The sequence below is a fragment of the Acomys minous genome, assembly GCF_964271855.1.
Source record: "Acomys minous genome assembly, chromosome: 10".
Taxonomy (NCBI): domain Eukaryota; kingdom Metazoa; phylum Chordata; class Mammalia; order Rodentia; family Muridae; genus Acomys; species Acomys minous.
In genome coordinates this window covers 37,968,810-37,993,038 of record NC_140491.1, presented here as the reverse complement: position 1 = coordinate 37,993,038, position 24,229 = coordinate 37,968,810, and the positions used below count along the sequence as shown (strand labels likewise).

Sequence of the window (24,229 nt, the reverse complement as noted above, 5' to 3'; positions counted from 1 at the left end):
TCTGTGATGTATGCACTTCTCTCTTTGTCTTTGTGTGTGTATGTATGTGATAAGCATGTCTCTCTTTGTCTCTTCCTTTGTGTGTATGTGCTGTGTGCTTGTAGGTGTGTTTCTCTATGTGCACCTATACGCATGATGCACGCATCTTTCTCTTTCTCACCTTTTTGTGTGTATGCGTTAATGTGTGGATGCACACAGGCTTACAGGTCAGCTTGCTGTGGATGTTGATTAGATCTACTTAGCTAGAAAAACTGGTCCCTTTTAGAGTTTGACCGAAGTAGCCTTTAGTTCCCTGAGAACAATAAACCAGCACGATATGAAATGAGGTAAGTGAGCATGCTCTTTTGCTTCTCATCTTACATTAACTGTGAACTGGAAATATTTGAAAAGGCTATCAGATCTCATCAGCTGGACCAGTCAATGAGGAAGAGACATGTGAGTCCAGGTAGGCTTCTTCTTGGTTTTGTGCTTCAACATAGGTTCTCAGTTTTGCTTCCCTTTGATACACTCAAACTTCCTATCTATTCTATGGGACTCCCTTAATGAGGGAGGGGAGGGAAGAAGAAAGCCAGGGAGATAGATGTCTTTCCTAGCCTTGGACCCAGTGGCCTTTCCAAGGGATGTGGTATCCATGACTCTGTCTTGCAGGCTGTGTGAGAGGAGCAGCCATGGTGGAAAAAGACAGTTAGTAGGATGCACTCTCCTGGCTTGGCAGTCATACCTGGAGGTCCTAGTGGAAGATTTCATTTTTCTGCTCATGTTGGAGGCCCCAGCCTTTCCCCTGGACACTGTCTGAGTCTAGAACACAAAAAGAACATGTTTAGGAAGGATGGGGTACGTTCCTGGTGCCCTCAAATCCCTCCAAAGCCTGCAGTTGACTGTATCACACACTACTGTATCTCCTGGAAAGTTTTTTGGGCTAAATTTGTATACTGCAGCTCCCCAGACAGGTTCTGCCAGAGTAACTAGATACATTTAAATATCAGCAAAGTTCAAATTCTTTTCCTTGTTCAGACTGAAAGATGTTGGGTCTTGTTCTTGAAAAAGGAGCCTGGGAACCAGAGCAATGATTCAGAGTTGTTCAGTTCCGAAAAGGGAAAGAGTCCAATCAGTAACTAGTAAAAGCAAATGCAGAGAGGCTGGTAGATAGTTGATATGGAGCAGTCCTTGCTTTGGGCAACAAGTGCCCTGTGTGTGTTTGCTATTGATGTTCACATCTGATGTTTCCACTGAAGAAAAAGGATAACGGGGGTCAGTGGTGCCAATCAGAACCAAAGACTGATGTTCCAGGTAGAGCTCCCAGACAACACACAGGGTATTCCATCAGACTCGAGGTAAATCGGAAGCTGGATCCTGTTCTTGTTACATATTGATCTCTAAGGGGAGATACGAAACCACAGACGATATTTATAAATTTGGGTTGACCTTAAGAATCTAAAATCAAGGCTTGTATTGACAGAAAACCAAAGTTCTCTTTTTAGCATTTTAGCTACAATGAGCTGCTAGTGTCCATTGGACGCTGGGTGTAACAGCTGCATAGGACACAGGCCACCTTTGGATTACCTGCGCCGCCCCCAACCCTGCTCAGAATAGTAGCTCTAATCTGTTTGAGGAATATCAATTTAAAGGCCAAGTGCTTCCATTAGGAAGCGACTGTTTAATATTTCATACTTCGGACCAAACCACACACCAGGACTGACTATGTCAATGTGTTTTGCACAGAAGATACATGTTGAGCGATAGACTATTAATTGTGTGATTATCTGTCTTTAAGGAGGATACATAAACATGAATAGGAGCTGCTAGGAGACGTATATTGCTTTTCTGTGATCCTTAATCTATGTCTACAGGCATTACAGGTTACAAGTGGGCTTTTAAAACAAATAACTGAAATATAAATTATCTATATTGCCAACTGGCTATTTGGGTGATAAGGGTTTTTTGAGCAGAAAAAATTAACCCTTTATATGAAGTGGCATTCTGGTCTAACACTATTTCTTTCCCTTTTCTCTGACTGTAGTGATCATTTGTGTAGAAGTTGGAGGTGGGGATATAATAGGATAGGAGGGTGCTAGCTTCTTAATTAACCAGGTCAAGGCTCTGACTTTGGTCAGCAAATCACCAAGTATAATGAAAGAAAGCATGACCACTTTGCAATAAATTGAAATTCTGAGAGATCATGGAGATTCTTGGTGTCACGGGAGCTTAAAGATAAAAGAGGTTAAGTAGATGCGATCAAATCTATTAATTTCTGTTTTCCCTTATTCCTCTGGGGTTCACTGTGGAGGAGATGTTCTGAGTTCAGGAGAAAGTTCGGAAGCACTGGGGACATTCAGAACAGCTAAGAAGCCGGGTTCAGTGGTCTCGGCTCTCTACTTAGCCGATAAAGGGCAGCTGGGTGCCCAGGGTTCTCCTCCCAGGTCTAGGTCGAAATGACATCTTTGGAAAACTGTGCCAATGGCCTGAGAGTTTGGGGACTGTGGGCAGATACTGTGAGGTGGCTTCAGAGAAGAGAGGAGAGTGATGGGACACTGCACAACATTCTAAACGTGAGGTTGGAATAGGGTGGGTCCAGTTGGATCTTTAATCCTGAAGACAGCAAACCTGTATCTGCTTCTGAGGATATCTAAAGACCTTGAATGTCATGTTCAAGGTTAGTTTCTAAAGCTGACCTCTGTCTTCTCATCCAGTTCTTTATCTCTCTCTCTCTCTCTCTCTCTCTCTCTCTCTCTCTCTTTCTCTCTCTCTCTCTGTGTGTGTGTGTGTGTGTGTGTCTCCTCTTCTCTCTCGACCTCTGTATTTCTATATAGTAGATTAACCAAATGAACTATGCATCCCATTATCTTGTTTACAAATGCAACTATTTTGGAGGAGAAAAACTTGCCAAGGAAGAGAAAATTCTTCCTCCCAAAATTGAAAACACTTTTACGATCTAAAAAGGAGCACCAGAGACACTAGAATAATTCATCTCATGAAGATTGCCAGGAATCCTCGCCCTGGAATTCCCCAGCCTGTGATTACATCATGCCTACATGAGGCATCATGGTCAGAGAGAACAGATTGACATTTGCTCTTCTCTGGTTCCATTGCCTCCTTTCAGGAAGGTTTTTTTTAATTGATTTATTTATTTGTTTATCTATTTGCCTCTCTTGGCTGCAAGTGGCTGCAACACATGGTAAATCTTTAACTTCAAGTGTCCTTCTGTGGTGACCAACTAAAATATTAGCAAAATAAATGTTTTATGGGAGAAAGTTGGCAGGAGCCCCAGCAGAAACAGGTGGTATTGGGTTATTTCAATATAATGTAATGATGCAGCCAGGTTTCCATCTGGACAGCATGTGGTTGAGTCTGCTCAGAGAGTATCAGCGCGCATGAGTATGCACTGGGGAAGCCGGTGGTGTACAAGTGTGCAGCTTGATGGCTACTTTACAAAATAATAGTCTGGGTTTTGGGTCCTCTGGGTTAAATATTTTGACTGTCGAAAATCTGAATTTCTTCATAAAATATTAAAAGGCAAAGCAAACCTCTGACATGCAATGCCGAGCGGCATAATTACAAGGCAGTTCCTGGAAACCAACGAGAATGTGCATAAAGCAAGGCATTGATTATAAAAGAGTTCATTACCCTTGGAAGTGAGGATGCGCTTTAGCGAGAGCCTTAGAACAGAGTGGCTTTTACTATCAAGGCCTGCGATACTGTGAGAAAGGTTCAGCCTTGTCAATAAGAGTACAATTTGGAAATAGGAGAGAATAGAAGCAGCTGATTGCTGAAGGCTTGACGGCGTTCCAAAGCTAAAGAGATGAACTCTTGATTTGCCACCAGGGAAGTGTCTCCAGCTCTGTTCCATAATGTTCCTGCTTCAGGCACTTTGAAACGCATGGAATTAGGAACACACCGAACATTTGGTTTTGTACTCAGCTTTCCTCACTGTACATTTAAGCTAAGCCAGATAATAAACTTTTGGCTCAGCAATTCCCTATATGTATTCCAGAGAGGGGCATCAGACTGTGGCTGTGTGCAGAGGAGAGAGATACCTCCTTCCCTGGCTCTCTCAACTCCAGGCAGAGGAAGAAGGCCGAAATATGCACAGTTGGGAGTAAGCAATTTGGAAGTGGCTTATAATCTCCTGTTGACTAGAAAATGAAGGAAGTCATGGGTACCATCTGCCAAAATGAGGGAGCCACTTGGACCCCAGGGTAATTGGCTGGGAAGGCTTGGCTTCCAGAAGATTCTTTGCAGCCATTGATGCAACAGACACAGAGATTCTGAAAACAAAGCCCTATGTATGAATCTAGCAGTCAATCTATAAAAATGATTGGCAGCATTAGCTCAGGAAAAGGACACAAGAAAATCAAAACACTTACTTGTAATGTCCTAACACCATGGTACCATAGAGCCATGTATCCACACTCTTGCCTGTTGCTCAAGGAATGGGCATTCCTATAGCATCTGCTTTCTCTAAATTAGAGGACCTGATGTGATGAAAGGGCCGGATGCTGTTGAGTCTGATTTTTTTGTGAGGACTCTGAGTTACATGGGGAGGGAGGTGCATTTCTTCATCCAGAATAGATCAGTGTGTCAAGGACTCACGGAGTGACCCAGTACTTACAATGCATCGGGGTGACTGCTGGATGCATGATAGGACTTTGACTCCTGCAGTGTTGTAAGAGGCAGTAGCATGCACGGTCTTTCCAGATGAGAAGCTTCTCACCTAATGAAAGGAGACAGACACCCAGAGAAGAACTGGAGCATGCTGCCCAAGCAAAGATGCTTACTGATCGTATTCCCGTAACATATGGTTCATAGTAGATGCTGAAACTAATAGGTTGGGGGAGAGGAGACAGGGATTTACAGGCATCTGAGTAGCTTGGGAGTTATGCCTAACCCCCCCCCCCCCGCCAAAGCTGACTTCTCTCTATTCCACATCAAGTTACCTCATCCAGTCAGTGCTGAGGAAATAGACCGTGATTTAAGCGTGAGGTGTAGAACTCACAGCAGAGACCCAACTCATGCCTCAGACGCAACTGTGGGACTTTTCAGGCAGGCACAGCTTCCTGTTTGTCAGAAAGCATCTGAGTTTGGGGCACAGCTGAGTTACTTGCACACTCATTGAAAGCTCTGTGTATATTACTCAGAAATCTTTCTTTGCCTTACTTTTTCCCCTCAGTTACAATCTGTGGAGGCCCCCCCCCGACAGTCACTGTTCTGCGGCTATTATACAATAACACAATCTGGGTCATTTACAAAGAAAAGATGTTTACGTAGTTCATCAGACTTGAGGATCCTAAACCCAGGGACACAGCAACAATTTATGTCAAGAGCCTTTGAGTCACATCATAACGTGTTAAAAAGGCAAAGGGCAAAGTGTATATACCAAGGGTCCAACCAGCAACCTACTCTCTAAATGACTGGTGCACTCCTGTGATAATACATCTGTCCATCTTTCTGGGCACCGCCTTCGTGACCCAGTAACCCCGCATTAGGCCTCTTTTCCCAGCAATGCTGCTCTGAGGCTAAGCTCCCCAACGTGTGAATCTAAGGAATGCATTCAAACCAGAGCAGCCTCCTAGTGAAACACCGTTCCTTCCTTATGAGGAAAAACACTGGGAGCCATGGGACAAAGTTGCCTTTTTCTGAGTTAGGGAGGAGGCTGGAGCGCAGTGTGATAATAAGGTTGTAGATTCTGTTCTCCTGTGCCACTTCCCAGTGAAAGGCGGGAGGAGGTGAGAGGAAGGCTGGGGGTGCTGTGGAGAAAGACCATGGACTGCACATTAAGATTTATGAGCAGCGTGTTAAAACGGATAATGTCAAGCAAATTGTCAAGAGTGTGAGTTTCACAAGGGCCAGAGCTTGAATCATCTTCGCTTTCACGAACCCCTCAAAAGTGCTAGTGCTGTCAGTGCGGCATCATTTAAGTGAGATGTCTAAGTGGAGGCTCAACGCTGAAAAGATTCCATGATTTGTGACACAGCTGCAAGCCATTTATTGTGTCAGAAATGAAATTTGTAACCGAATGTGATGATGAAAACTACATTACAAATTTATCATTTTTTACTGGATTTTTTTCCTGCAGGGTCATGAAGACTTGTGTATATATATTTCAAAGATAAGAAGTTTGATTATGCAAGATACAAAATATGATATGATAAAATAGCGGCCCCAGGAGAGACGGCTCCATGGTTAAGTGCACTTGGTGTTCTTGCAGAGGACTCAGGTTCAGTTCCCAGCACCAATATGGCAGCTCACGATGGTGTGTAAGTCCCAGTGTCATGGATTCAATGCCCTCTTCTGACCTCTGTAAGGACCGGGCATGCACATGGTACCCAGACATACAAGCAAGCAAAACACCTGAACACGGCAAGGAAACAACCAACCAACCAACCAATTTGGCTTCACTGTTGAGTAAATAATGTAGCTAAATCCTGGAATCTCAACATTAATGAACAATGGGAGCTTTGGAAACCGATGTCCTGGCAAGTGCCCCTGTTTTAGAGACTTTGAAGTTCTGCTTAAGCTAATTTTGCCTTTTAAGTTCCAGTCTCCACAGATAGTGGATTTAAACCTGAAGCCATCAGATTCTCCAGACTTGAAAACACTTGGTAGGTTTAACTGCTCTTTTAAATGAGGTCACCCTGCATCTTCAAGGTGAGAACCAAAAGAGTGAAATTGTGCAAACTCAGGTGAAGATGAGCTTAACCTCTCACATTGTTTGACATGTTGGCTAACCGCATCCCTGTGAGCAGAGAAGAACGCGCAGCCTTGCCGTTTGATTTGACAAGAGAGTTTTAAAACAGACTTCAAGACGCTGGGGGCAGAATCAATATTTTGCTACGTAAGAGGCATCATCTCACTTGACAAAACATTGCCTGCCAGTTTACCAATAGAACGTATGCAGTTGCAAGCCAGCGTTCAGCCTAGAGCACAGACCCTGGCATATCTGTGAGGCCTCTGCTTCAGAGACAAATACCCCCCCCCCCCCAGCTGGATAGTCCTGCTTTAGTCGCGGCTTCGTTTCTTGACAGCACCCACGTGTGTGAGCAACTCTTTCCAAGAATGAAGCACACAGGCAGTGAAAGGTAACCCAGAACATCTGGTGAGCACCACGAGGACTCCCCAAGAATCATGGCTACTCCCACAAGAACAGGCTCTGGTGCTTGAGTTTTGAAATATGATGTCAAATGTTCTAGTGGCTTCATATTGTCCCTTTAGTTTATATTGAATAATATTTTAAAAATCAGAGACATTTCATTACTCACATATATTTGTCATTACTGTTCACAAACTTGGGACCTGTTCTATGGTTCGGAAAGACTCTAGACCTGACAACGTATAATTAGCATGGTTATGTGAGGGCTGTTTTGCTTATCTGTGGTGGCAGATACCACAGATAGTGTTATATGCATAGTTCTGTTCTTTCATACTTCTCTCTCTCTCTCTTTCTTTTTCTTTTAGCTTATCAGCTTTCATTAGTGGTTGTGACTCTAACTTATGGTCCAAGGCATTTCTTCTTTGTCCATTCTGGCCCAGAGGAGTCAACAGGTTAGACACCCCATCTATAGGATTTGATTAAGCTTTTGGGAAACCATCTAATTCATTAGACAAGCAACCAGACTCATGATAATTTACAAATGAGAAAGGTGATGCTTACATGGTTAGCAGGCCTGAGGTCATGAAGATATGAAGGGTGAGACTGCAGAATCCAAATCCTCCAAGGCTCTTAAGTCTTTTACCCAATACCCACTGTCAGCAAGAAGCTTGCCCCTGCATATCACATCAGTATTAAAGTCTGTGGGTGTTGGTTAGCCATCTGAGAAAAGTCAAGAGAGCCTCTTCTTCCTCCCAGGACAGAATGGATTCCGTGCAGATTGAATACAGGTTATAAGCAGCAAAACACAAGTCAGTCAATATAACAGGAGACAATATTAATGAAGATAAGAAGTGGTAACAAGGCAGAGAAGGGCTCTATAAAAAGAATGAAGATATGAGGGAGGATAGACCTAATAACAAAATACCTACACAATCTGTCTGTGCCAAAACTATTAGCAAAGTTAAAGAATAAATTACTATGAAAAACCATATGCAATCTTTACGTCAACTGAAGATGCTAGCCCTCAATGCACACCAGATTCTCATTGCTCCAGGAAGCAAATCTCTAACAGGAATATGAATGTAAGCCACAAAACCGCACAAAGAAGGGATACCACTGAGCAACCGAATGAAGTAAGTTCGATTTCAGTAGCAGTAAAATAATTTTAATGGATGTCTTCCTTATCTAATAAGCAGGCAGAAAGGAGAACCAAAAGGCAAGAGTTGATAAAGACACCAGAGATGGACCATACAGCAGGAATGTTTTCTTACATTCTTGTGGAGTGTGACATTGATGGCTCATTTGTAGGGAAATTTACCAACAGGTATAAGTACTTAAATCTGTGTATCTAACAGTTTGTCCCACAGAGTGTTAAGGCGAACAATGTCCTTCTTACTTTTGAGGATAGGCGTTGAAGTAGTGAATCCAACAGTAAATAATTTAAAAACTGAACAGTTACTAATAGAAGGTTTGCTGAAATTATAAACAATTCTTGGGATATCACACAATCATTCCAAACTTTTTTTGTATATTTAATGGCATGGAACGTGCTCAGTATATATTCCATAGTAAAAAGAGGGCTAAAAGTGGTATCATTCTTTTAAAATTAGATGTATATTTCAGGTGACTGGAGAAAAAAGGCTGCAAGGTTAACACGGTATGAGGAAGAGTTCTCTGAGAGAAAAATTTTAATCACATCAAAATGTTATATAGTGAATCGACTATTCTTGTGGGTACTGTATGTGCATGCACCTGCGTTCGTGCTTTCGTGTGTGTGCGTGCATGCATGCATGCAGCGGTGTGGTATATGGATACAGAGGCCAGAGAAAGACACTAGGTCTCTCTCTCTCTGTGTGAATTATTCACCTGAGACACCATCTTTTACCAAAACTGGAGCTAGGCTGGCAGTCAGCAATCCCTAGTGAAACTCTTGGCTCTGTTTCCCTTCCCTACCCCAGTGCTGTGGTTACAGCTGTGCTATGCCCAGCTATTTATGTGGCTTCTAGAGAATTGAAGGCAGGCACCTCTGCATGTCCAGCAAGCATTCTCAGATGCTGAGATACTTCTTAGGCCCTGCTTGCTTTTTATATGGCTTCTTAGGGACATGGTACATTTGTGGGAGGGGAGGAAAGTTAATGATTATGTAAAAAAAATATCATTAGAAAGAGTTGCTTTCACATCTAATTATATTATTGGTCTATATTTTTATTTCCTATTTTTTAGTTATTATTTTTCTTTTTTACATGTACATTTATATGTATATTATACCTAAATACATTAAACTACATACAGCAAGAAGAACCATGGAACAACTAAGAATTATACTAACGTTACATTCATAAAATGTTTTAACTTTGAAGAAAACATCTTTCCTATCTTGGTAAGTCTAAAATTCTGAATGTAACTCAATATCTATCATATCTCATTTTTATCAACTTAGAACATCTATCTAGATCTAAAAACATCTTAGGCCCTAAACAACTAAACTTAATTGTAGAACTAAGCTATCTGGTCTTTAGTCTCATCAGAGACTTGAGAAGGAATAAAAGTTAATTACCGAGTAAACGGGAAGTGCAGGTTAGCAGCTTTCACAGTAAAAAAAAAAATGACAGAGACAGTTTGCTGCCTGAACAATCAGATAAAACTCTGTATTATATTGGAGCATCATCTTCAGCCTTCTGGCCCGTATATCTGACATATTTGTATTTGTGAGGCAGGAATTATAGAGGCCTTGCTTACCCTGTCTTGGCAGAGTCTGGCCGTTGACTCTGCCTGCATCTAAGCTTGTGCATTTTTAGGCAGAATTCTGTTTGTGGCCAAAACAAGGACATTTTGCCCAGTGGCTTGTTTGCCACATTTGAAGCCATCTCCACAAGAAGGTTCTTGATGCTCATCATCTTCTTTGAAGTAGACTGCGTGTTGTCAGGGGTTAACCTGTCTCGTTGTAAATGAAGTTTTAAACTAATAAAAGCATCTTTAAATGTCACATACTATGTAGGTCTCTGAGGTTTTTGAAGACCTTATCTATTTTACCTTATCTATCTGTAGAGTCATATTTATCTGTTAAACCTAGGATGTATATTCTTGTGATAAAAATGGACTTGTAGTTGACATGACAATGATTTGGTCAACTAACAATTAACTTGTACAACTTAATTATCCTAGACAGCTTTCAATAGCACTTTCAAAGTATTAGAATACACCTTATATTATAATTGAATGTTATGGATACAATGCCTCATATTAGTATATATATATATATATATAATGTGAGTGATCTTAAATTTGAATTCTATAGCAATGTATCAAAATTAAACTTATTTTGCATCAATACACAAAATTCTATACCAATGAATTAAAAATAACCTTACTTGTGAGTAACAATTAAGGCCGTAAATTGAAGAGTAGATTCAATAATCTACTTTTCGTCCTATGACACCTGGATATTTCTATGTTCTCCTTTCTTTCTTTTCAACCCCTATCTCCAAACCTAAGAAAGAGAGATAAGGGGGGGGGAAAGGGACATCCCTGAGCTCAACCTCATTTTCTCTCTGAATAAGACCAGTAATAACTTATAACCAACTCGCAATGAAAATAACTATCTGTAGCCCATGAAAGCACCAAAAACCTACCCAACCTCACTCAGGGGAAATGGGGTGTCATTCTCTTAAGGTTTCTTCTGGCTGATTTGGGATGATTAATACCCTTGTAGGGGCTCAAATAAAATTGGAGAAAATGGTTAAATAAGACAGGAATAACAGTTGTGGTCTACTTTCTAAATGTTGAGAAATTCCAGGCTTAGTAGAAGTCCTGTGTGAGACAGTCTAAAATTCTGGACCAACTGGGATCAAGCTTTCTTTGAAGCTGTCCTGGGAGCTGTCCTGTTCTGATGAGGAACAACAACTCAAGCACTTGAGGCTGGAAGCACTTGAGGATGCAGGGTGTCAGCATCCAGCATGCTGAGAGGAATGAATCCTGTCAGGTCTGATCCAGTGCCAATGTCCAGTTCTTTTGTTCTGAAAACATATAATTTCTCACAAGCATTATACAGTCCTAAAATAATAAATGTATGAGGTGTGTGTGATGCACAGAACGATTAAGGCTGCTTCTCTGCTCTTTGTATGAGCAGAAGAAAGACATCTGTAAATCTTCATTCATGCCATATGAAGAATGTAGCTAATAATAAGTCATAGGGATTCTGTGACCAACAAGAAACATTGTCTATGCATAGACATTCATGTCTCAGCCAGTCTCAGAGCTATTCCCATGTAGTGGGATTAACAATATAAGTGATATGCTTGTTCTGAAGTTTGAATTTTTACATCCCAATTGTAGCCCCCTCCCTCGTCCCCTATCCCTTCCTCCCCTAGTCCTCATAAAGAGGAGCCCTCCTCCCCTAAAATCTGACCTCAGCCTATCAAGTCTCATTTGTACTACCTCTTCCTCTGTGGCCTGGCATGGCCATCCTGCCAGAGGGAAGTGATCATCATTGGCGGGGTTTCGGGGGCAGTGTCTATGTCAGAAGTAGTCCCTACTCCTCATATTTTGGGACTCAAAAGGAGATTATGCTGCCTGTCTGCTACATCTGAGCAAAGGGTCTAGGTCCACATCATACATGGTCCTTGGTTGGCACGTAAGTCTTTGTATTGTAGTGTGGTTATCCTGTATTATGTAACTAATATCTGCTTATGAGTGAGTATATACCATGTGTGTATTTCTGGGTCTGGGTTACCTCACTCAGGATGATCTTTTCTAGTTCCATCTATTTGCTTGCAAGTTGCAAGATTTCCCTGTTTTTAATAGTTGAGTAGTGTAAATGCACCACAGTTTCTTTATCCGTCCTTTGGTTGAGGGACATCTAGGTTTTTCCCAGACTCTGCCTATTAAGAATAAAGCTGCTATCAACATAATTGAGCAAATGTTCTTGTTGTATGGAGTGTCTTTCAGATATATGCTGAGGAATGGTATGGCTGGGTCTTGAGGAGAAATTATTCCAAGTTTCCTGAGAAAGCACCAGATTGATTTCCAAAGTGGTAGCACAAATCAGCACTGCCACCATCAATGAAGGAGTGTTCCCCTTTCTCTGCATCCTTGCCAGCATGTGCTGTCACTTGAGTTTTGATCTTAGCCATCCAGATCCGTATAAGATCAAATCCAGAGTTGTTTTGATATGCATTTCCCTGATGACTAGGGATGTTGAGAATTTCCTTAAGTGTTTCTCAGCCATTCAATATTCCTATGTTGAGAATTCTCTGTTTAGCTCTGTGTCCCATTTTTAATTAGGCTATTTCAGTTGTTGGTGTTTAATATTTTGGCTTCTGTATATATTTTGGATATTAGTCCTTTGTTGAATGTAGGGTTGGTGAAGATCTTCTCTCAGTCTGTAGGCTGTCTCCTTGGTAGAATTTTTTTTGGGTCCTTTATATATACTATTATGTTATCTGCGAATAGTGATAGTTTGATTTCTTGCTTTCCAATTTGTATCATCCCCTTTACCTCCTTTAGTTGTCTTATTGCTCTAGCTTGGCCTTCAAATACTATATTGAAGAGATATGGAGAGAGTGGACAGCCTTGTCTTGTTCCTGATTTCAGTGGAATTGATTTAAATTTATCTCCATTTAGTTTGATGTTGGCTATAGACTTGCTGTATATTGGTTTTATTATGTTGAAGTATGTGCCTTGTATTCCTGCTCTTTCCAAGACTTTAAACATGAATGGGTATTGGATTTTGTCAAATGTTTTTTCAGCATCTAAAAGATGATCATATTTTTTCTTTCAGTTTGCTTATATTATGCATTAAATTGAGATTTCCATATATTGAACCACTCTTGCATGCCCGGGAAAAAGCCTACATGGTCATAGTGAATGATATTTTTGATGTATTCTTGGATTTGCTTTGTGAGTATTTCATTGAGTATTTTTTCATAATAGTAATTGGTCTGAAATTCTCTTTCTTTATTGAATCGTTCTGTGATTTAGGTATCAAAGTAACTGTGGCCTCATAGAATGAGTTTGGTAATGTTTCTTCTGTTTCCATTTGTGGAATAGTTTAAAGAGAATTGGTATTAGCTCTTCTTTAAAGGTCTGGGCTTTTTTTCGTTGGGAGACTTTTGATGACTATCTTTATTTCCTTGGGAGATATACTGTTATTTAATTGGTTTACCTGATCTTGATTCAATTTTGGTAGTTGGTACCTGGGAAGAAAATTGTCCATTTTGTATAGATTTTCAAATTTTTGGCATATAGGCTTTTGAAGTATGACTTAACAATTCTTTGGATTTCCTCAATGTCTGTCATTATGACTCCCATTTCATTTCTGACTTTGCTGATTTGAATACTTTCTCTTTGACTTTTAGTTAGTTTGGCTAAGGGTTTTTCTATCTTGTTGATTTTCTCAAAGAACCAGCTCTTGGTTTTGTTGATTCTTTGAATTGTTCTTGTTGTTGCTAATTTATTGATTTAAGCCCTGAGTTTGATGATTTCTAATTGTCTACTCCTCTTTGGTGAGTCTGCTTCTTTTTATTCAAGAACTTTCAGGTGTGTTGTTATGTTGCTTATATGGGATCTCTCCAGTTTCTTTGTAGGTACTTAGTGCTATGAACTATCCTCTTAGGAATGCTTTCATTTAGTCCCATAAATTTGGGTATGTTGTGCCTTCAGTTTCATTGAATTATAGGAAGCTTTTAATTTATTTTAAAAATTTTGTTCCTTACCCAGATATCATTGAGTAGGGAGTTGTTCAGTTTCTATGAGTTTGTAGGCTTTCTGTTGTTTCTGTTGTTGGTGAGTTCCAGCTTTAATCCATGGTGATCTGATAAGATACAAGGGATTATTTAGATATTTTTGTATCTGTTGATGTTTACTTTGTGACCAAGTATACGGTCAATTTTGGAGATGGTTCATTGATGTGCTGAGAAGAAGTTGAATTCTTTCATATTTTGGTGAAAATTTCTGTATATATTGGTTAGATCTATTTGATTCATGACGTCTACTAGTTTCGTTATTTCTCTATTTATTTTCCACCTCAATGATCTATCTATTGGTGAAAGTTGAGTGTTGAAGTCTCCCACTATTAATATGTAAGGTTTGATGTGTGATTTAAGCTTTGGTAATGTTTCTTTTATGAATGTGGGCGCTCCTGCCTTTGGGGCATAGATGTTCAGAATTGAGACATCATTTTGGTGTACTTTTCCTTTGATGAGTATGAAGTATCCTTCCTCATCTCTTCTGATTAGTTTTGGTTGAAAGTATATTTTATTAGATGGTAGGATGGCTACTCCAGCTTGCTTCTTGGCTCTGTTTACTTGGAATACCTTTTTCCAGCCGTTTATTCTAAGGTAATGTTTATCTTTATTGCTGAGGTGAGTTTCTTGTATGCAGTAGAATGATGGGTCCTGTTTTTGCATCCATTCTTTTAGCCTGTATCTCTTCATTGGGGAGTTGAGGCCAATGAGAGATATTAATGACAGTGGTTATTGCTTTCTAGTTTTTTTTTATGTTGGTAGTGGTAGTGTGTGTGTGTGTGTGTGTGTGTGTGTGTGTGTGTGTGTGTGTGCTTCCTTTCTTTTGTTTTCCTATGTAAAGTTAACCTCCTTGGTTTCGAGTTTTCCTTCTAGTATCTTCTGTAGGGCTGGACTTGTGGTTAGGTACTGTTTGAACTAGGTTTTGTTATAGAATATCTTGTTTTCTCCATATATGGTGAATGAAAGCTTTGCTGGGTAAAGTAGTCTGGGTTAGCATCTGTGGTCTCGTAGTGTCTGCATGACATTTGTCCAGACCCTTCTGGCTTTCATAGTCTCTTTTGAGAAGTCAGGTGTAATTCTGATAGGTTTGCCTTTATATATGACTTGGCCTTTTTCTCTTGCAGCTTTTAATAGTCTTTCTTTTTTTCTGTATGTTCATTATGTGTCAGGAGGATTTTCTTTTCTGGTCTCATCTATTTGGAGTTCTATAGGCTTTTTGTATATTTATGGGCATTATTTCTTTAAGTTTTCTAACAATTTTATTGAATATATTTTCTGGGCCTTGCAGATGAGAGTCTACTTTTTCTTCTATTCCTATGATTCTTAGGTTTAGTCATTTCATAGTGTCCCAGATTTCTTGAATGTTTTGTGTCAGGAACTTTTTGGATTTAACATTTTCTTTGACTGCTGTATAAGTTTCTTCAGTTATATCTTCTATACCTGATATTCTTTCTTTCATCTCTTGAATTCTGTTGTTGATGCTTGTGTCTGTAGATCCTGTCCTCTTCTCTAGGTTTTCCATTTCCAGGATTATCTCAGATTGTGTTTGCTTCATTGCTTCTATCTCCATTTTGAGGTCTTGAAACCTTTTATTTATGTCCTTCTCCTGTTTGACTGTAGTTTCCTGTCTTTTGCAAATTTCTTTAAGCTAGTTGTTCAATTCTGTCATCTCTTTCTTTGTGTATCCCTGTTCTAGCTTGAGGGATTTATTTTCCTCCTTTAAGGCAGCCATCACTTTCATAATCTCAGATTTGAAATTCTTCTCTTTTGTGTCAGATGTGATAGTATCTCCAGGGCCTGCTTGCGGTGGTAGGACACTGCTGGTTTCCGGTGGTATTAAATGGTCCTGGTAATTGTTGCTTGTGTTCTTATTCTGACCTGTTCCCATTGTGATGTCTCTGTTTGGAGTGTGTTCCCAGTGCCTGCTTGGACCCTTGAGCTTTTGGTGGATTTGTTGAGTGACCTAAGGTCAGATCCACTTAGGTTCCAGACTGTCTTGTCTGATCGGTGCTGGAACCCACAGACACTAGTGTTTTTGCAGGCTGTGGTTCCCTCTGCGCCTCAGGATTTCAAGACCTGCTTGCCAGCCAGGTGTGTGTTGCTATCCTTCAGAGGCTGCGTGCCGTTTCTACAGGGACCCGGGACTTTTCTGTGGTTTTCTCAGGTGGCCTGAGGCTGGACCCAACTGTGCTCCACACAGTTTGGACCCCTCTCACCTGTGGGTCACCAGTACTGGTGTTTTGTGGTTCTTAAATGGTTTTTTATGTTGCTGAATAGTCACTCCTGTCCCGCTGATCAAACAAGGTACGTGTTAGATGCCTCCGTTTTGGATCCTCCCCTTTTACTGGTGTATTATTACATTTATCACCACCGTTCTAGAAGATCTGCTGTGTTGTCAGGACCACACCAGATGGGGAAAATGCTGCTTTGAAATTTCCAAGTGAAGGCAGGGAGCTGTTAGTTTTCGCATGAATGACTACGATGATTGAGTCACTAGGGCCTTACTGTGTACAAATAAAATTCCAGAAATTAGGAGGTGGAAGTGAGAGGGTGGAGAGGTGATGGCCAGACAGTAAGGTGCTGTCCAAAAAACAAAATCAAAGCGACCAGGAATTGAACCTAGGCACTTTAAAAGTGTGAACCCACCTGGAGTGGACAGAGCCCTGGAGGCAGAGGCTAATTTCCTAAGGAGCACATCGGTTTATAATGGTCAAAATTAAGTTCTAGAAAGGAACGCTGGATCTCATCTGAGCTGCCAACTAGTTTGCGGTGTCTCTGCAGCTCTGCTTCCGTTTGCATAGGCACACAGGGCTTTTCCACTACCAACATGGTCACATACAGGAACACCAGGGGGAGAGAATTGATTTGTGTAGATTCCTAACAACTGCGCCATACGATCCAAAATGGGACTCCTCACTTACAACTTCACTTTTTAAAAGAGGCATCATAGGGTGAACAACAACAGGATCAAGAGATTAGCCTCGTTCCAACGAAAACTAAAATAGACCCTGGCATTCAGGGGTTACTTTCCCTACACTAAATTCTAGTAAATCTGGAAAGAAGATGTCACAACCGTGTGTGTGCGTGTGTGTGTGTGTGTGTGTGTGTGTGTTGGTGGAGGGCGCCGAAATTCCTCTCAAGCTCACTGGGGGAGTGTGATCCTAGACATTTGTTGTATGGGACACTACCTCTGTGCCTGATTCCCAGCCTAAGTGACTCTATAGGGCCTCAGCGGGAGTGGATTGACCCAGGAAGTTAATATTCCTTAATCTCCGATGTTCGGTTTAACCTGGAATGTGTCTACATCTTTTCCCCTTTTTCTTCGCAGGCCTTCTCTGGAGACCCTACACTGTAGGCGAATCTCTTTTTTCCAACTGCTCTGTAGCCTTTAACCCATGACATCATTCCCATAGTCCTCTGGGGCTCGCTGAAGCTGTGTCCAGTCGCTGCAGACCAGTGGCACATCCATCAACTGCAGAAGCCTCTTTCGGGTTACATAAAGCTTTTGAGGGGACCTTTTTTTTTTTCTGTGGATAGTTATTTAAAGGAAACAGAGCAAAGAAATAAACACCAGCTCATTAGGCCTGAAGCAGAGCCTAGAATGAAACCCTCCTCGCTTGGCAAGCGTGGGCGTGGGGGGGTGGGGCGGCTGAGGAAATCTGGAGGCTCGATGAAAATCAATGTTTTCCTTTAGAGATTGAGCAGCAAAACGCAGGCCACATATACACAGAGGGAACGTACCTTAATTCAAACCCCAACATGCGACATTTAAGACAGAACAACATTGTTTTAGGGCTGCGAGCCTCTTACCTGGTAATAATTTAAACCCCATGGAAGAAGGCCTTGGCCACTGTGGCCGCTTTACAGCCCCACTTCTCGAATTGAGCGTTCCTTTGCCTTTCTCAAAGAAATTCTTCCTTGAAAGGAAATACACCTTTGGGGAAATGGCTTCTGGGCAGGTAGTTATTAAGGATCTATTTTTTCCTAAGTGTCTCGTGCGGTGCTCTGCTGTATGTGTAACTGACCCACAGAGATGCCGTTAGAGGCAGGAGGATTTGCTGTGAGCTTAAGGGAGCCTAAAGAGAAACGTCCAAGATGAGGTCTGCATTTTACATTCAGGAGCTTGGAGCAAGAGGAGACAGCTACCTGAAGGCTTCTTTAACACGGCTTGTTCCTAAAATGCACACTAACTCTGCAAGTCCCTCAGGGAGCTGGAGACTCGTGTGTTGCTGAAAAGGGTCCTAGGTCGCTCTTTGAGCAGCAAGACTCAGCTCTGGAGGACAAAAACGCCATCTCCTACGGGTTGCTCTAGCCTTAGAACTTTGTGAGTTGAGACGAAATGTGGCTCGCGGGGATGGCTGGGATGTCAGCGGGCCCTCTAGTAAAAAACACCCAGTGAAGGGACTCTGGCCACCTCAAGCACGGCAAACACGGCTCTGGCAGGCCTGGCCTTTCTCCCCATTCCCTCTGCCTTGCTAAAACTGTTAGATTACACTCCTAAAGCTAGCCACCAAGGTCTCTTCCGTTATTTGGCCATTTCCTCCTCCTGAAGCTGACTACCAAGGTCCAGTTATCAAAGTATTGAAGTCTAGCAATCAAAACCCCTCTTTGGCTCACCTAATTAACATGCCCAATTAAGCAGTTCATCCTAACACTGGGTTTTCCCTTGCACCTTTATAAACTGCCATTTCCCTATGTACCGTGTCTGTCTCCTCTCTATCCAGAGGCAGCTCTTTGTCCTCTTCTGGGACAAATACTCCTCCTCCCTTTCTCTTCTTCCCTTCCTCTTCTCCCTCTTTCTCTTCCTCTATCTCCTGTCTTTGTCTCTTATTAAATGCTCTCTGTCACTCTGGGACAAATATAACTCCTTTGTGCTGAGAACTTGGTCTTGGGGTGTTCTATTCTGATACATTTTCTAACACCCAGCCCTCTACTTCCCCCAATTCAAGCCCTGAGGCAGATTATTCTTTTTAAGAAAAGCAGTGGTTAACTTTAGCTTGTTAAAGGTCCAAGAGACCTTAGGGGGAGGCACATGCTACATGACTCAGTTCATTAACTGTAGCAACAACCAATTTCGAGGTGATTATTGCTTTTATAAACTTGGGTCGATTTTTAAAAAGTGCTTCCAGGTTTTGAACCAAAAGCATCCGCACTGAGGATTGGTTGTTTCCGTGGGTTAATATTTGATCTTAGCATCAAATGGAATGAAGGACACATTTAGTTAGGGTTGTAATTATACCCCAATCGCTCTACCACAGGGAAATGTGATTGCCCATAATCTTTAGTTTCAATTTTTCATACGTTATACATCTGACCGGACAATCATGAGTGGAAGCAGTTAAGGCTATTTGTCTCACATTTATAAAGAAATAAATCAGTGCTTAATTATATGAGGTTTATTATTAACAGTGCTGGCAATCTGACCATATGCCATGACTTCATCTTTTCTACATCAGGAAAATATATGAGAAGATACTGATGGCTTTTGTTATGCCTTTCCTCACTCTAGAGTGGCACTTGGGGAGGAAAGAGGCACAGCTTGGGACCCAATGGAGAGAATAAGCCAGGTAGGCATTTGCCGCTCTGAACACCTTGTGTGGGTTTAGAAATCGTGATAAGGCGCCAGCGAGCAATGCATTGAACAGAAGGAGAAAACCTCACAGTATCATAAGCAACTGAAGAGTCAGGTCAGAATGTGAGTCCGAATCCCACCCTTACCATGCAGCTTGAGGAAGTGACCTAGCGGTTCTAATGCAACATGGCGCTACTTGAGAAACCTCCGTGTGTCAACACAGGATCACGTAAGAAATGGACAGGACAGATGGCCAACCCTGGCCCACATGAAGTGTTCAGTGCGCAGTGGAGATTCCAGTGCCAAGGAAAACTAAACCTTAAGCATGTGTGCTTTCTGCCATTCTTGGTAAACTGGTGATACCAGTAACGACATTTCTGGTGCTGCTTTTATTTCTCTCTTGATTTTTATTTCTTTTTAAAGCATTGAGTGCCAACTTCTAATCCTATCGACTCCTCCACCCCCGCCTACATTGGCCTCTGAGCTCCATCTGTCTTGTGATGAATGGGCCCTTTTCTTTGCCTGCATTAGGTAGGGTTCAGGGAGGCTCTAACTGTGTGGGGGCAAAGGTGTTGATGCTTCCAGGAAGGGAATTGTGACCAGGCGGGCTTGCAGTAAGGAAATACTTTACAAAGACTCTTGCTGTGAAAGACAGCTGGCTGCCCAGGCAGTATACATTCCTGTCTCTCCTTTACTGGAAAAAAATTCAGTTGCAGATGTTCCGCTAAAATGTTTTCTCACAGGTTAGGGTGGACAGGCATATGCACATGGAGACTGCAGAGAGTGATTTTTCTCTCTAACTGTGGTGCAGTCAGCTGTTACTTTTCCCCAGCCCTTCTTTCTTCTTCATCCTCCTTTCCTGGATAGGGAAGTGAGGATGACTAATGTTCCAAGTCAGAAGGAACCATCAAGGCACAGAACTGGGGATGGAAACCATGTGCTAACAGTGAAGGGAAAGAAAGATGGGAGGACTTTCGGACCCTGATAATACTGCAGACTTACATACATACCCAGATGGCTTGTCTCTAGGCTTCTGTTGCACAAGAAAGAAAAAGAAAATCTATAAGCAGTATAAGTCACCATTGTTAACTGCTCGGTGGTACTTGTAACTAAATGCAAATTTCTCTCCCATGTCTCTGAACTTCTCAAAGAGACTTGTACAATCCAGAAAGGGCCCTGGAAGAACAGTGTTCCACAGCTGTGCTACAACTGCAAAAAAATAAGCTTCATGCCACACAGCGATTTTCAAATTAAAACATAGTTATTTTTCATTATTGCCTGTATATGGGTGCTTAGGCATTTGGAGGGCAGAGGACAACTTCGGGAAGTTAACTCTTTCCATTCACAGTAGGATCTGTGGAGGACTGAACTCAGATCCTGGGGCTTGTATGCAAAGCTTTTACCCGGTGAGCCATCTCAGCAGAGTCCAACAGAGTTGCTAAGGAACCATGTATTTCTCATAAGTGGCTAGCAACACATGGATCCCTTTCAAAGAGAAAAAATGATACAATTTCCTGATGCTGCACTTGGAATAAACACCCCAAAGACACACCTTCCTTCAGGCCTTTACTTAATTGGGTCCCTATTCTGAAGCTAACAAAGCCACCATCTTTCAATGGCTCTGCTTTCCACTCTCATCAATAGACGCTGGCAAAACAAGGCCTTAAAAACACACAGGACAGACGGGTTTGCGTTTTCTTCAATCCTCTGCGTAGATGTAAATGAACTCCAGTCACTTTGCAATGAAGGCGGTTTGACTTGAGGCTGCCACACACTGATTTTAGATAGGAGAAGAAACCCTTGTTCCTGAAACCAGACAGCGTTTCCACAGCATTCCATCTCCCTTTGGGCTGAACTAGGCTCTGCCTTCCAGACTGTGCCGATGCTGGCTCCCGTGGCTGAGATGGTCTGACTTGAGAAAATAGCCGTTCAGCACTGAAGAAATCTGTCCATTGTAAGAAATCTAAATGAACCCTGCTGTTTTCCTCTTTATATTAACTGCAGTGAAATTTAAACAAAACTACCCAAGTTTAAACAGAATTCAGATTTATGTTTTAAATAATATTTTTATAAATGTATTTGATCATATTTACCTTCCCGATTTGGTGCTTCCCAGATCCGTGCTCTTTCATCACCACCACCCACCCCAACTTCGAGTTTTCTATGTCATTTTCTCCTCTCTGCAGTGTTTGTTTCTCCCCTATGCAGTTCTCTTGGGTTTGAGGCCAGCCCTGGAGTGTGCTCGACCTGCCGAGGGTCACAACATTAAAGAAAGCTGACTCTTCCTTGCCCGTCAGCTATTACATGTCAATAACTCCTCAGCTAGTAGTGGGATTTCATGCCCTCCTTTCCCCTTGTATGCTGGGATTTTGTTTGGCTTGAGTTGTGCAGGTCTTGGATACGTAGTCACAAGCACTATGCGTTTGTTTATCTGTGTAGCTGCCCTGTTGTGTTCAGAAGATGAAGTTCTCTGAAGTCATTTTCTATCTCTGTCCCTCACTGTCTTTCTGCCTCCTCTTCCACGAAGTGACTCAAGCCTTTGGGGGACTCGTATGACATGAATGCCCCATTTGGGTTGCACACTCCAGTCTCATACTCTGTGTGTTGACCAGCTGTGCCTCCCTGTGTTAATTGCCACTACTGCAAGAAGTTCCTCTGACGAGGGTTGAGAGATGTACTGACCTGTGGGTGCAGCCTGCATTTTGGCTTCTTCGTGGGTTATTTTTTCTTCCACTTCTTTCACCCGTCTTTTCCCACCCTTTCAACCCCCTAACACTAGGTAGGAGAGAAAACAGAAGAGAGGAGGAAGCAGGAGCCATCATTGTTAGAGAATTTCCTGCTGATTAGGGGCGTGGAGCACCTGTAGGGCAAGCTTGATCTTTGCCATCCATCAAGATATCTAATTTCTTTTTCTTGTTTCTCCCTTGCATACTGCTACTTATCACACAGAAACCAACAGCATCCAACAACCAACCAGCAACACACACTGTCTGGGCTCTAGAATTTATATAGCCTCTGAGAAGTTCCCAGTATTCCAAATGCCACACGTTAGTTGAAACTATCTGCAGCTGGCAAAAACATACCCCCGCCAGAGAATGGGGCAAATCATAGTCAGCTGCTGTGAATCTGTCCCACATTCCCACACCTGGGATTAAAATAAATAGATATTCTTATAATATTTCTGTGTTTTTTAAAGAAAAATTCTAACATTCTCATTACATGCGGGCATAGTAACAAGGCCTTAGGAGTCATTTTAATATCAAGCCCATGTAGTAAAAACATAGTATTAGGTTCTCCCAGATTCCAGATTTAAATACAAACTTTAATTTAAATACAAACTTTACCAAGGGCTTTGATTTGAACATTTGTAGAGTTTCCCCAGGATATTTTAACAGGTTGTTGATAGAGCCTGGATTGACTGACACTCCTTGTACAACAACTCTCAAGAGAACAAATAAGCCTGGTTTATGCATGTCCTGGAAACTTTTAAAAAACTTCATAAAATAATAGAATAACTGACTTTCTTGTTTAATAGACATTCATCACTTTAGTTGAACAACCTCTGTACACAATGATTTGTTTTGTTGAATAAAAAAGAACTCTAAGTCTCAAGATTTTAAGTCCAGTATTTTTCTAGGAATCAATAAAATCACCATTTTAAAGTCTCAAGAGCAAAATCAGTTTAAGAAAAGCATCAATTAGAGTTTGAAATCAAGCCAGATGTTCAACACAGCAAACCCATGTCTACGATAAGGGCAATATTGTCTCTTTCTTCCACTCTCAAAGTCACTGTGGGAAACTAGTCAAAGAAATGACACAAACAGAAATAGGACAATGTGGTGGTATGTGTGGCCTTTGTGAAATGTCCAGAACATCCAGGTAACATATCAGGGACAAGTAACCCTGTGCACTACCAAAAGGTAGAGTGTAAACAATGAAATCATACTGCTGACTGACTTTTCTTACCCCCCAAGAGGAACTGACTGGAAACTTGTGTTTGTTTGTTTCTTCTGTCTGTCTCTCTGTCTCTGTCTGGTCTGTCTCTGTCTGTCTGTCTGTCTGTCTGTCTGTCTGTCTGTCTCTGTCTCTCTCTCTAGTGTTAGAAACAAGGTTTCTGTATTTATCTCTGGCAGTCTTGGAACTTAGAACTGAGATCCTGCCAGCCAAGTGCTGGGATCAAAGGTGTGCACCACCTCCCAGCTGCTAGAAGCTTCTTAATGGTGGCATAATAACTTGATCACACCCTTTTGTGAGTTGGATTAGTTAGTATTAACTGGAACCCCACATGGCAGCCATAACTATCTTACAAATCCTCAGGGGGATAATCTGCCCCAAGCACACTCTTATCTTACCATTCCACCCCTAAGCATGTCTCACCCCGTCCAATGTTCAGTCTCCACCAGCTTCAGGACCACAAATGTCAACACTGACTACTGGACATCAATCCCACACTCCAGAGATGCAACCGAACAGGAAACCTCTTGCAACAAGTTTATGCGACTCTTCTGAAAACAGAACACTGGCTTCAGTTCACAACGCGGGTTGTAAGGTTGTAGTTGATCTCACTTTTCTATACACGCTCACAAAACAGGCTTGAGAGCTTCTCTCCATACACATTTCTAAGTAAAATAATCCAACTCTTACGTTTGTACTCCCAAACTCCCAAGCAAGTAGCCACTTCAGAGAACCTTCTGGGCTCACTGGGATCCCATCATGCCAAAGAAGCTGTAGGTTCTATGACATGCACCAACCACATCTAGGACAAGTCTCAGGACTCCTTTTACAGAATTTTACACACAGGAGACCACATGGAGTGAAAAAGAATGC

The 24,229-nt window shown here is 41.7% G+C and overlaps 2 long non-coding RNA genes across 2 annotated transcripts; one reads left to right on the top strand and one right to left on the bottom strand.

The window, feature by feature from the left end:
- Positions 1-18,115, bottom strand: LOC311607243. Its single transcript, XR_014782569.1, has 3 exons — positions 17,641-18,115; positions 4,610-4,711; positions 1-1,376 (listed from the first exon to the last, which is right to left on the bottom strand). It is a non-coding gene; the product is annotated as an uncharacterized lncRNA (long non-coding RNA).
- LOC311607242 lies at positions 15,799-24,201 on the top strand. The gene is made up of 3 exons (XR_014782568.1): positions 15,799-16,134; positions 19,340-19,397; positions 23,796-24,201. It is a non-coding gene; the product is annotated as an uncharacterized lncRNA (long non-coding RNA).
- The last annotated feature ends 28 nt before the right edge of the window (positions 24,202-24,229 follow it).